Source organism: Rhinatrema bivittatum, chromosome 2 (genome assembly GCF_901001135.1).
Source record: "Rhinatrema bivittatum chromosome 2, aRhiBiv1.1, whole genome shotgun sequence".
Taxonomy (NCBI): domain Eukaryota; kingdom Metazoa; phylum Chordata; class Amphibia; order Gymnophiona; family Rhinatrematidae; genus Rhinatrema; species Rhinatrema bivittatum.
Genome location: NC_042616.1, coordinates 142,428,154 through 142,438,653, shown reverse-complemented (window position 1 = coordinate 142,438,653; position 10,500 = coordinate 142,428,154). Strand labels below are relative to the sequence as shown.

The 10,500-nt window shown below is 44.2% G+C and overlaps 11 non-coding genes across 11 annotated transcripts; all 11 read right to left on the bottom strand.

The window, feature by feature from the left end:
• Positions 1-488: 488 nt before the first annotated feature.
• TRNAR-ACG lies at positions 489-561 on the bottom strand. Its single transcript has one exon. It is a non-coding gene; the product is annotated as a tRNA-Arg (tRNA).
• A 77-nt stretch (positions 562-638) lies between these two features.
• Positions 639-711, bottom strand: TRNAR-ACG. Its single transcript has one exon. It is a non-coding gene; the product is annotated as a tRNA-Arg (tRNA).
• A 108-nt stretch (positions 712-819) lies between these two features.
• LOC115086354 lies at positions 820-926 on the bottom strand. Its single transcript, XR_003855240.1, has one exon. It is a non-coding gene; the product is annotated as a U6 spliceosomal RNA (small nuclear RNA).
• A 2,745-nt stretch (positions 927-3,671) lies between these two features.
• Positions 3,672-3,744, bottom strand: TRNAR-ACG. Its single transcript has one exon. It is a non-coding gene; the product is annotated as a tRNA-Arg (tRNA).
• Positions 3,745-3,821: 77 nt separating this feature from the next.
• TRNAR-ACG lies at positions 3,822-3,894 on the bottom strand. The gene has a single exon. It is a non-coding gene; the product is annotated as a tRNA-Arg (tRNA).
• A 109-nt stretch (positions 3,895-4,003) lies between these two features.
• On the bottom strand, positions 4,004-4,110 carry LOC115086352. Its single transcript, XR_003855239.1, has one exon. It is a non-coding gene; the product is annotated as a U6 spliceosomal RNA (small nuclear RNA).
• Positions 4,111-6,739: 2,629 nt separating this feature from the next.
• TRNAR-ACG lies at positions 6,740-6,812 on the bottom strand. The gene has a single exon. It is a non-coding gene; the product is annotated as a tRNA-Arg (tRNA).
• A 76-nt stretch (positions 6,813-6,888) lies between these two features.
• On the bottom strand, positions 6,889-6,961 carry TRNAR-ACG. The gene has a single exon. It is a non-coding gene; the product is annotated as a tRNA-Arg (tRNA).
• Positions 6,962-7,069: 108 nt separating this feature from the next.
• On the bottom strand, positions 7,070-7,176 carry LOC115086351. Its single transcript, XR_003855237.1, has one exon. It is a non-coding gene; the product is annotated as a U6 spliceosomal RNA (small nuclear RNA).
• A 2,743-nt stretch (positions 7,177-9,919) lies between these two features.
• On the bottom strand, positions 9,920-9,992 carry TRNAR-ACG. Its single transcript has one exon. It is a non-coding gene; the product is annotated as a tRNA-Arg (tRNA).
• A 77-nt stretch (positions 9,993-10,069) lies between these two features.
• On the bottom strand, positions 10,070-10,142 carry TRNAR-ACG. Its single transcript has one exon. It is a non-coding gene; the product is annotated as a tRNA-Arg (tRNA).
• Between the last annotated feature and the right edge of the window lie 358 nt (positions 10,143-10,500).

Sequence of the window (10,500 nt, the reverse complement as noted above, 5' to 3'; positions counted from 1 at the left end):
TTTTTACATTCCTTCCATTCAATCTAAAGACCCTGTGGAGAGAAGATTCCTTTAAGTGGAAGGAACATGCTTTCTGATGTTAATAAAAGGATTGAAGAAGAAGAGTTGTTATTATCGTGCGTAACATTAGCTTTGGAATGGAAATATTCTGCGACTAGAAAGATGACTTGATTCCAGTTCCGACAGGGTGGGAGAGTTTTCAAATGCAAGCCACTCCCAGCAGGTATGACTTGTGCTCTTCTCAATTTAATGCAAAGATCCAGAAAATAGAGAAGGGATATCCTATCATTACGGCAGGGAGACCCAGCCCTGTGGAGCGAAATTAGTTCTCTGTGAGACTTTCTCCTCTCTGATACAAACATAGAAATGACGGCAGAAGAAGACCAAACGGCCCATCCAGTCTGCCTAGCAAGTTCAGCACTTTTTTTTTTCTCATACTTATCTGTTACTCTTGGCTCTTAGTAACCTTTTGGTTCTAAAAGAATGGCCGAGCCAACCAGGAGTTGAACCTAGAATCTTCTGATCCGTAGTCAGATGCGTTATCCATTGCGCCACTGGCCCACTCTGCACTTTTTTTTTTTCTCATACTTATCTGTTACTCTTGGCTCTTAGTAACTTTTTGGTTCTAAAAGAATGCCCGAGCCAGCCAGGAGTTGAACCTAGAATCTTCTGATCCGTAGTCAGATGCGTTATCCATTGCGCCACTGGCCCACTCGGCAAGAGCAAGTGGCAATACTTTTCAGAAAACCAAATGAACGTTCCTGCTTCTGCACTTGGGGAAAATGAGATATTTTCGGTCAAAAGATAGGGGGTGTAGACCAAAATATGGAACGCTTCACGAATTTGCGTGTCATCCTTGCGCAGGGGCCATGCTAATCTTCTCTGTATCGTTCCAATTTTAGTATATGTGCTGCCAAAGCAAGCACAAAATTGAGGTTGAGTCAACCTCTATAAAAACTCCTTCTGTGGTCATCTTTCTACATCGGGGCAACCAGGCCCGTCAGGGAGGTGGGGAGGGAATGCTCTCTCATCTCAACCAACAGCTATTTCTCCAACACAGCATTGCAAGGAGTCTGAGAACTCAGCTTCCATTGATGAAATCAATGCGCAAGACCTGAGAAGGGGACAAGAATGTTTTGATGCTTCTTGGGAATTAATGGCAATATGCAGATGCCTCTATGACATCACCAGCTTGTTTCCTGTGCAGGGCTCACAATGGGCACTGGCAGCATGCTTTGCCTTGACTCATGTTTTTATGATTTCTCTTGAGACGCAGTAAGAGTTTTGCTGCCGCTTGGGGCTTAGGCCCTTGCAAGGACCTTTTCCTAGAGCAGTCCTTTCGTAATGTCACAGTACTCCCACAGTGATGGAATGGATTTGATCTCCCCGAAGCCTGAAAGCACATTCCTTCCTTTCTCCCCTACCCTGCCCTTGACCTTGCCTTCCAAAGCAGTTAGGGGTTTCCTGTGAATTCAAGATTTCTGGAACGGTATCAGTGCTATGTCCCATGTGAATTGGATTGCCACCAAAACCAAGCCAACCGTGAGAAACTGAGCGTAGACTCGCTGAATCTAAGGAGCTGTAGTCCTGCCTTTCCAGGAAAAATTGCAACTGCAAGCGCCAGAGCTGCAATAAGGCAAATGCAGAAGTGGATCAGCCTGTCAGGCTTAACTCCAGCCAGGTGGTAACCCTGCTTACTTGAGACACAGCAGTGAGGCTCCTCCAGAGAGTCTGAAGCCAAATGCTGCTATTTAGAGCCTCAGATTGGCTCCTTGCTCACTGCTGAATTTTGTAAACCCAAATGCGAAAAATATCAAATTCTTCATTTGTAAATAAAAATAAGAGAATGGGATCGCTTTTGCATTTTTATTACCTTGCGTTGCTTCCTTGCTGGCAAAGGGCAAGGATCCCTGTGCTACAGTGGAAACTCCCTTTTAGTGAATATTCTGATACGTGAATTTTTCTGGTGAGTCATCTTCCATTTTCCTTGCAGGGAGATAGAAAAATTGCGACAGGGATTTCCTCCGAGTAATAGGAGGATTCTGTAGGTTAAAATAGTGATTGCTGGCAATGAAATCTTTCCTAAGGAGAAAATACAGTTGCAGAGGAGAATCTGCAGGCATTTGCGCAGCGTCAGATACCCTCCAAAATGCTAAGCTTATGGCAAGAGACATAAGTGGAAGGTTTTTTTTTCCAAAACATAATTGCCATCATCCTCTGGGATTTGAACCTGGGACCTTTTGCACGCTAAGCAAAAAACATCCCCCTTGCCTAATGCACAAGTAGAGTGCAGGCAATGAATGACTTACAAAAGATATCAAGCTTGTACCTGCTGCTGTATGGAGTAAGAGCCAGTCAGGGTTAACTCTAGCTAATACAAGGCGGAGTCCTGCCATTCTTGTCATTCATCCTCTTGGGCCGGACCCTGGATTATGGCACCGATACAGAAGCGAGCGGCACAAATCCACACACTACAGTCACCCAAGCAAGAGAAATCACAGTAGTTTCTTCTTCTCAATTTGGCTGCAACACTTCCTTGCTTCTGATCCCTCAGGAGCCTTTGGGGGCTTTTTATTCCCATCTGCCGCACCCAATGCAGGCTACGTACCCATCAATAATTTAGAAGCTGGCTCTTTTCCACACAGATGATAACATCTCAATCAAGTGCTCTGTCTCCCTGTCACCCTCTCACAATTGCTTGGAGTTTCAAAGCAGTTTTAGATTCAGGATGGAAGGAGGGAGAAGAGAAAGGGAGGGAGGCAGAAGATGCTCTGCAAAATGCTCCTTGGTAACATATCCTAGCGAGATGTCACAGATAGGAAGGGATACAGGAAAGAGATAATGATAGAGGAAGAGGAGGATCCCAGAGTCTCAATGAAACGGTTAACGCACAAGAAAAAAATCCCAGCAAATACGGAGCTGAGAAAGTGACATTTTAAAACCGACTATTCCTTGCAACCGGGTAGTCGTTATCATTTGAACGTAACTTTTTACAGGCACCCATGCCTGAGAGCAAACTGGACTAATCAATCATCCCTTTATGACTATGTTGCCGAAGAATTATCTTTCCGATCAATTGGTGGAAAGCTTTACTCAAGAAACTGACACCGCGTGCTTATTTCATAAATCATCTTCTGATTTTACAACGCATGGATTTGTATCTCAATCGGATACGTGTGAGCATTTTTACATTCTTTCCATTCAATCTAAAGACCCTGTGGAGAGAAGATTCCTTTAAGTGGAAGGAACATGCTTTCTGATGTTAATAAAAGGATTGAAGAAGAAGAGTTGTTATTATCGTGCGTAACATTAGCTTTGGAATGGAAATATTCTGCGACTAGAAAGATGACTTGATTCCAGTTCCGACAGGGTGGGAGAGTTTTCAAATGCAAGCCACTCCCAGCAGGTATGACTTGTGCTCTTCTCAATTTAATGCAAAGATCCAGAAAATAGAGAAGGGATATCCTATCATTACGGCAGGGAGACCCAGCCCTGTGGAGCGAAATTAGTTCTCTGTGAGACTTTCTCCTCTCTGATACAAACATAGAAATGACGGCAGAAGAAGACCAAACGGCCCATCCAGTCTGCCTAGCAAGTTCAGCACTTTTTTTTTTCTCATACTTATCTGTTACTCTTGGCTCTTAGTAACCTTTTGGTTCTAAAAGAATGGCCGAGCCAACCAGGAGTTGAACCTAGAATCTTCTGATCCGTAGTCAGATGCGTTATCCATTGCGCCACTGGCCCACTCTGCACTTTTTTTTTTTCTCATACTTATCTGTTACTCTTGGCTCTTAGTAACTTTTTGGTTCTAAAAGAATGCCCGAGCCAGCCAGGAGTTGAACCTAGAATCTTCTGATCCGTAGTCAGATGCGTTATCCATTGCGCCACTGGCCCACTCGGCAAGAGCAAGTGGCAATACTTTTCAGAAAACCAAATGAACGTTCCTGCTTCTGCACTTGGGGAAAATGAGATATTTTCGGTCAAAAGATAGGGGGTGGTAGACCAAAATATGGAACGCTTCACGAATTTGCGTGTCATCCTTGCGCAGGGGCCATGCTAATCTTCTCTGTATCGTTCCAATTTTAGTATATGTGCTGCCAAAGCAAGCACAAAATTGAGGTTGAGTCAACCTCTATAAAAACTCCTTCTGTGGTCATCTTTCTACATCGGGGCAACCAGGCCCGTCAGGGAGGTGGGGAGGGAATGCTCTCTCATCTCAACCAACAGCTATTTCTCCAACACAGCATTGCAAGGAGTCTGAGAACTCAGCTTCCATTGATGAAATCAATGCGCAAGACCTGAGAAGGGGACAAGAATGTTTTGATGCTTCTTGGGAATTAATGGCAATATGCAGATGCCTCTATGACATCACCAGCTTGTTTCCTGTGCAGGGCTCACAATGGGCACTGGCAGCATGCTTTGCCTTGACTCATGTTTTTATGATTTCTCTTGAGACGCAGTAAGAGTTTTGCTGCCGCTTGGGGCTTAGGCCCTTGCAAGGACCTTTTCCTAGAGCAGTCCTTTCGTAATGTCACAGTACTCCCACAGTGATGGAATGGATTTGATCTCCCCGAAGCCTGAAAGCACATTCCTTCCTTTCTCCCCTACCCTGCCCTTGACCTTGCCTTCCAAAGCAGTTGGGGTTTCCTGTGAATTCAAGATTTCTGGAACGGTATCAGTGCTATGTCCCATGTGAATTGGATTGCCACCAAAACCAAGCCAACCGTGAGAAACTGAGCGTAGACTCGCTGAATCTAAGGAGCTGTAGTCCTGCCTTTCCAGGAAAAATTGCAACTGCAAGCGCCAGAGCTGCAATAAGGCAAATGCAGAAGTGGATCAGCCTGTCAGGCTTAACTCCAGCCAGGTGGTAACCCTGCTTACTTGAGACACAGCAGTGAGGCTCCTCCAGAGAGTCTGAAGCCAAATGCTGCTATTTAGAGCCTCAGATTGGCTCCTTGCTCACTGCTGAATTTTGTAAACCCAAATGCGAAAAATATCAAATTCTTCATTTGTAAATAAAAATAAGAGAATGGGATCGCTTTTGCATTTTTATTACCTTGCGTTGCTTCCTTGCTGGCAAAGGGCAAGGATCCCTGTGCTACAGTGGAAACTCCCTTTTAGTGAATATTCTGATACGTGAATTTTTCTGGTGAGTCATCTTCCATTTTCCTTGCAGGGAGATAGAAAAATTGCGACAGGGATTTCCTCCGAGTAATAGGAGGATTCTGTAGGTAAAAATAGTGATTGCTGGCAATGAAATCTTTCCTAAGGAGAAAATACAGTTGCAGAGGAGAATCTGCAGGCATTTGCGCAGCGTCAGATACCCTCCAAAATGCTAAGCTTATGGCAAGAGACATAAGTGGAAGGTTTTTTTTCCAAAACATAATTGCCATCATCCTCTGGGATTTGAACCTGGGACCTTTTGCACGCTAAGCAAAAAACATCCCCCTTGCCTAATGCACAAGTAGAGTGCAGGCAATGAATGACTTACAAAAGATATCAAGCTTGTACCTGCTGCTGTATGGAGTAAGAGCCAGTCAGGGTTAACTCTAGCTAATACAAGGCGGAGTCCTGCCATTCTTGTCATTCATCCTCTTGGGCCGGACCCTGGATTATGGCACCGATACAGAAGCGAGCGGCACAAATCCACACACTACAGTCACCCAAGCAAGAGAAATCACAGTAGTTTCTTCTTCTCAATTTGGCTGCAACACTTCCTTGCTTCTGATCCCTCAGGAGCCTTTGGGGGCTTTTTATTCCCATCTGCCGCACCCAATGCAGGCTACGTACCCATCAATAATTTAGAAGCTGGCTCTTTTCCACACAGATGATAACATCTCAATCAAGTGCTCTGTCTCCCTGTCACCCTCTCACAATTGCTTGGAGTTTCAAAGCAGTTTTAGATTCAGGATGGAAGGAGGGAGAAGAGAAAGGGAGGGAGGCAGAAGATGCTCTGCAAAATGCTCCTTGGTAACATATCCTAGCGAGATGTCACAGATAGGAAGGGATACAGGAAAGAGATAATGAAAGAGGAAGAGGAGGATCCCAGAGTCTCAATGAAACGGTTAACGCACAAGAAAAAAATCCCAGCAAATACGGAGCTGAAAAAGTGACATTTTAAAACCGACTATTCCTTGCAACCGGGTAGTCGTTATCAGTTGAACGTAACTTTTTACAGGCACCCATGCCTGAGAGCAAACTGGACTAATCAATCATCCCTTTATGACTATGTTGCCGAAGAATTATCTTTCCGATCAATTGGTGGAAAGCTTTACTAAAGAAACTGACACCGCGTGCTTATTTCATAAATCATCTTCTGATTTTACAACGCATGGATTTGTATCTCAATCGGATACGTGTGAGCATTTTTACATTCTTTCCATTCAATCTAAAGACCCTGTGGAGAGAAGATTCCTTTAAGTGGAAGGAACATGCTTTCTGATGTTAATAAAAGGATTGAAGAAGAAGAGTTGTTATTATCGTGCGTAACATTAGCTTTGGAATGGAAATATTCTGCGACTAGAAAGATGACTTGATTCCAGTTCCGACAGGGTGGGAGAGTTTTCAAATGCAAGCCACTCCCAGCAGGTATGACTTGTGCTCTTCTCAATTTAATGCAAAGATCCAGAAAATAGAGAAGGGATATCCTATCATTACGGCAGGGAGACCCAGCCCTGTGGAGCGAAATTAGTTCTCTGTGAGACTTTCTCCTCTCTGATACAAACATAGAAATGACGGCCGAGCCAACCAGGAGTTGAACCTAGAATCTTCTGATCCGTAGTCAGATGCGTTATCCATTGTGCCACTGGCCCACTCTGCACTTTTTTTTTTCTCATACTTATCTGTTACTCTTGGCTCTTAGTAACTTTTTGGTTCTAAAAGAATGCCCGAGCCAGCCAGGAGTTGAACCTAGAATCTTCTGATCCGTAGTCAGATGCGTTAACCATTGCGCCACTGGCCCACTCGGTAAGAGCAAGTGGCAATACTTTTCAGAAAACCAAATGAACGTTCCTGCTTCTGCACTTGGGAAAATGAGATATTTTCGGTCAAAACATAGGGGGTCGTAGACCAAAATATGGAACGCTTCACGAATTTGCGTGTCATCCTTGCGCAGGGGCCATGCTAATCTTCTCTGTATCGTTCCAATTTTAGTATATGTGCTGCCAAAGCAAGCACAAAATTGAGGTTGAGTCAACCTCTATAAAAACTCCTTCTGTGGTCATCTTTCTACATCGGGGCAACCAGGCCCGTCAGGGAGGTGGGGAGGGAATGCTCTCTCATCTCAACCAACAGCTATTTCTCCAACACAGCATTGCAAGGAGTCTGAGAACTCAGCTTCCATTGATGAAATCAATGCGCAAGACCTGAGAAGGGGACAAGAATGTTTTGATGCTTCTTGGGAATTAATGGCAATATGCAGATGCCTCTATGACATCACCAGCTTGTTTCCTGTGCAGGGCTCACAATGGGCACTGGCAGCATGCTTTGCCTTGACTCATGTTTTTATGATTTCTCTTGAGACGCAGTAAGAGTTTTGCTGCCGCTTGGGGCTTAGGCCCTTGCAAGGACCTTTTCCTAGAGCAGTCCTTTCGTAATGTCACAGTACTCCCACAGTGATGGAATGGATTTGATCTCCCCGAAGCCTGAAAGCACATTCCTTCCTTTCTCCCCTACCCTGCCCTTGACCTTGCCTTCCAAAGCAGTTAGGGTTTCCTGTGAATTCAAGATTTCTGGAACGGTATCAGTGCTATGTCCCATGTGAATTGGATTGCCACCAAAACCAAGCCAACCGTGAGAAACTGAGCGTAGACTCGCTGAATCTAAGGAGCTGTAGTCCTGCCTTTCCAGGAAAAATTGCAACTGCAAGCGCCAGAGCTGCAATAAGGCAAATGCAGAAGTGGATCAGCCTGTCAGGCTTAACTCCAGCCAGGTGGTAACCCTGCTTACTTGAGACACAGCAGTGAGGCTCCTCCAGAGAGTCTGAAGCCAAATGCTGCTATTTAGAGCCTCAGATTGGCTCCTTGCTCACTGCTGAATTTTGTAAACCCAAATGCGAAAAATATCAAATTCTTCATTTGTAAATAAAAATAAGAGAATGGGATCGCTTTTGCATTTTTATTACCTTGCGTTGCTTCCTTGCTGGCAAAGGGCAAGGATCCCTGTGCTACAGTGGAAACTCCCTTTTAGTGAATATTCTGATACGTGAATTTTTCTGGTGAGTCATCTTCCATTTTCCTTGCAGGGAGATAGAAAAATTGCGACAGGGATTTCCTCCGAGTAATAGGAGGATTCTGTAGGTAAAATAGTGATTGCTGGCAATGAAATCTTTCCTAAGGAGAAAATACAGTTGCAGAGGAGAATCTGCAGGCATTTGCGCAGCGTCAGATACCCTCCAAAATGCTAAGCTTATGGCAAGAGACATAAGTGGAAGGTTTTTTTTCCAAAACATAATTGCCATCATCCTCTGGGATTTGAACCTGGGACCTTTTGCACGCTAAGCAAAAAACATCCCCCTTGCCTAATGCACAAGTAGAGTAGCAGGCAATGAATGACTTACAAAAGATATCAAGCTTGTACCTGCTGCTGTATGGAGTAAGAGCCAGTCAGGGTTAACTCTAGCTAATACAAGGCGGAGTCCTGCCATTCTTGTCATTCATCCTCTTGGGCCGGACCCTGGATTATGGCACCGATACAGAAGCGAGCGGCACAAATCCACACACTACAGTCACCCAAGCAAGAGAAATCACAGTAGTTTCTTCTTCTCAATTTGGCTGCAACACTTCCTTGCTTCTGATCCCTCAGGAGCCTTTGGGGGCTTTTTATTCCCATCTGCCGCACCCAATGCAGGCTACGTACCCATCAATAATTTAGAAGCTGGCTCTTTTCCACACAGATGATAACATCTCAATCAAGTGCTCTGTCTCCCTGTCACCCTCTCACAATTGCTTGGAGTTTCAAAGCAGTTTTAGATTCAGGATGGAAGGAGGGAGAAGAGAAAGGGAGGGAGGCAGAAGATGCTCTGCAAAATGCTCCTTGGTAACATATCCTAGCGAGATGTCACAGATAGGAAGGGATACAGGAAAGAGATAATGATAGAGGAAGAGGAGGATCCCAGAGTCTCAATGAAACGGTTAACGCACAAGAAAAAAATCCCAGCAAATACGGAGCTGAAAAAGTGACATTTTAAAACCGACTATTCCTTGCAACCGGGTAGTCGTTATCATTTGAACGTAACTTTTTACAGGCACCCATGCCTGAGAGCAAACTGGACTAATCAATCATCCCTTTATGACTATGTTGCCGAAGAATTATCTTTCCGATCAATTGGTGGAAAGCTTTACTAAAGAAACTGACACCGCGTGCTTATTTCATAAATCATCTTCTGATTTTACAACGCATGGATTTGTATCTCAATCGGATACGTGTGAGCATTTTTACATTCTTTCCATTCAATCTAAAGACCCTGTGGAGAGAAGATTCCTTTAAGTGGAAGGAACATGCTTTCTGATGTTAATAAAAGGATTGAAGAAGAAGAGTTGTTATTATCGTGCGTAACATTAGCTTTGGAATGGAAATATTCTGCGACTAGAAAGATGACTTGATTCCAGTTCCGACAGGGTGGGAGAGTTTTCAAATGCAAGCCACTCCCAGCAGGTATGACTTGTGCTCTTCTCAATTTAATGCAAAGATCCAGAAAATAGAGAAGGGATATCCTATCATTACGGCAGGGAGACCCAGCCCTGTGGAGCGAAATTAGTTCTCTGTGAGACTTTCTCCTCTCTGATACAAACATAGAAATGACGGCAGAAGAAGACCAAACGGCCCATCCAGTCTGCCTAGCAAGTTCAGCACTTTTTTTTTTCTCATACTTATCTGTTACTCTTGGCTCTTAGTAACCTTTTGGTTCTAAAAGAATGGCCGAGCCAACCAGGAGTTGAACCTAGAATCTTCTGATCCGTAGTCAGATGCGTTATCCATTGCGCCACTGGCCCACTCTGCACTTTTTTTTTTTCTCATACTTATCTGTTACTCTTGGCTCTTAGTAACTTTTTGGTTCTAAAAGAATGCCCGAGCCAGCCAGGAGTTGAACCTAGAATCTTCTGATCCGTAGTCAGATGCGTTATCCATTGCGCCACTGGCCCACTCTTCAAGAGCAAGTGCCAATACTTTTCAGAAAACCAAATGAACGTTCCTGCTTCAAAAATAGTGCTTGCTGGCAATGAAAAATAGTAAAAATAGTGCTTGCTGGCAATGAAATCTTTCCTAAGGAGAAAATACAGTTGCAGAGGAGAATCTGTAGGCATTTGCGCAGCGTCAGATACCCTCCAAAATGCTAAGCTTATGGCAAGAGGCATATGTGGAAGGTTTTTTTTTCCAAAACATAATTGCAACCTTCCTCTGGGATTTGAACCTGGGACCTTTTGCACGCTAAGCAAAAAACATCCTCCTTGCCTAATGCACGTCATCAATGATTTACAAAAGATATCAAACTTGTACCTG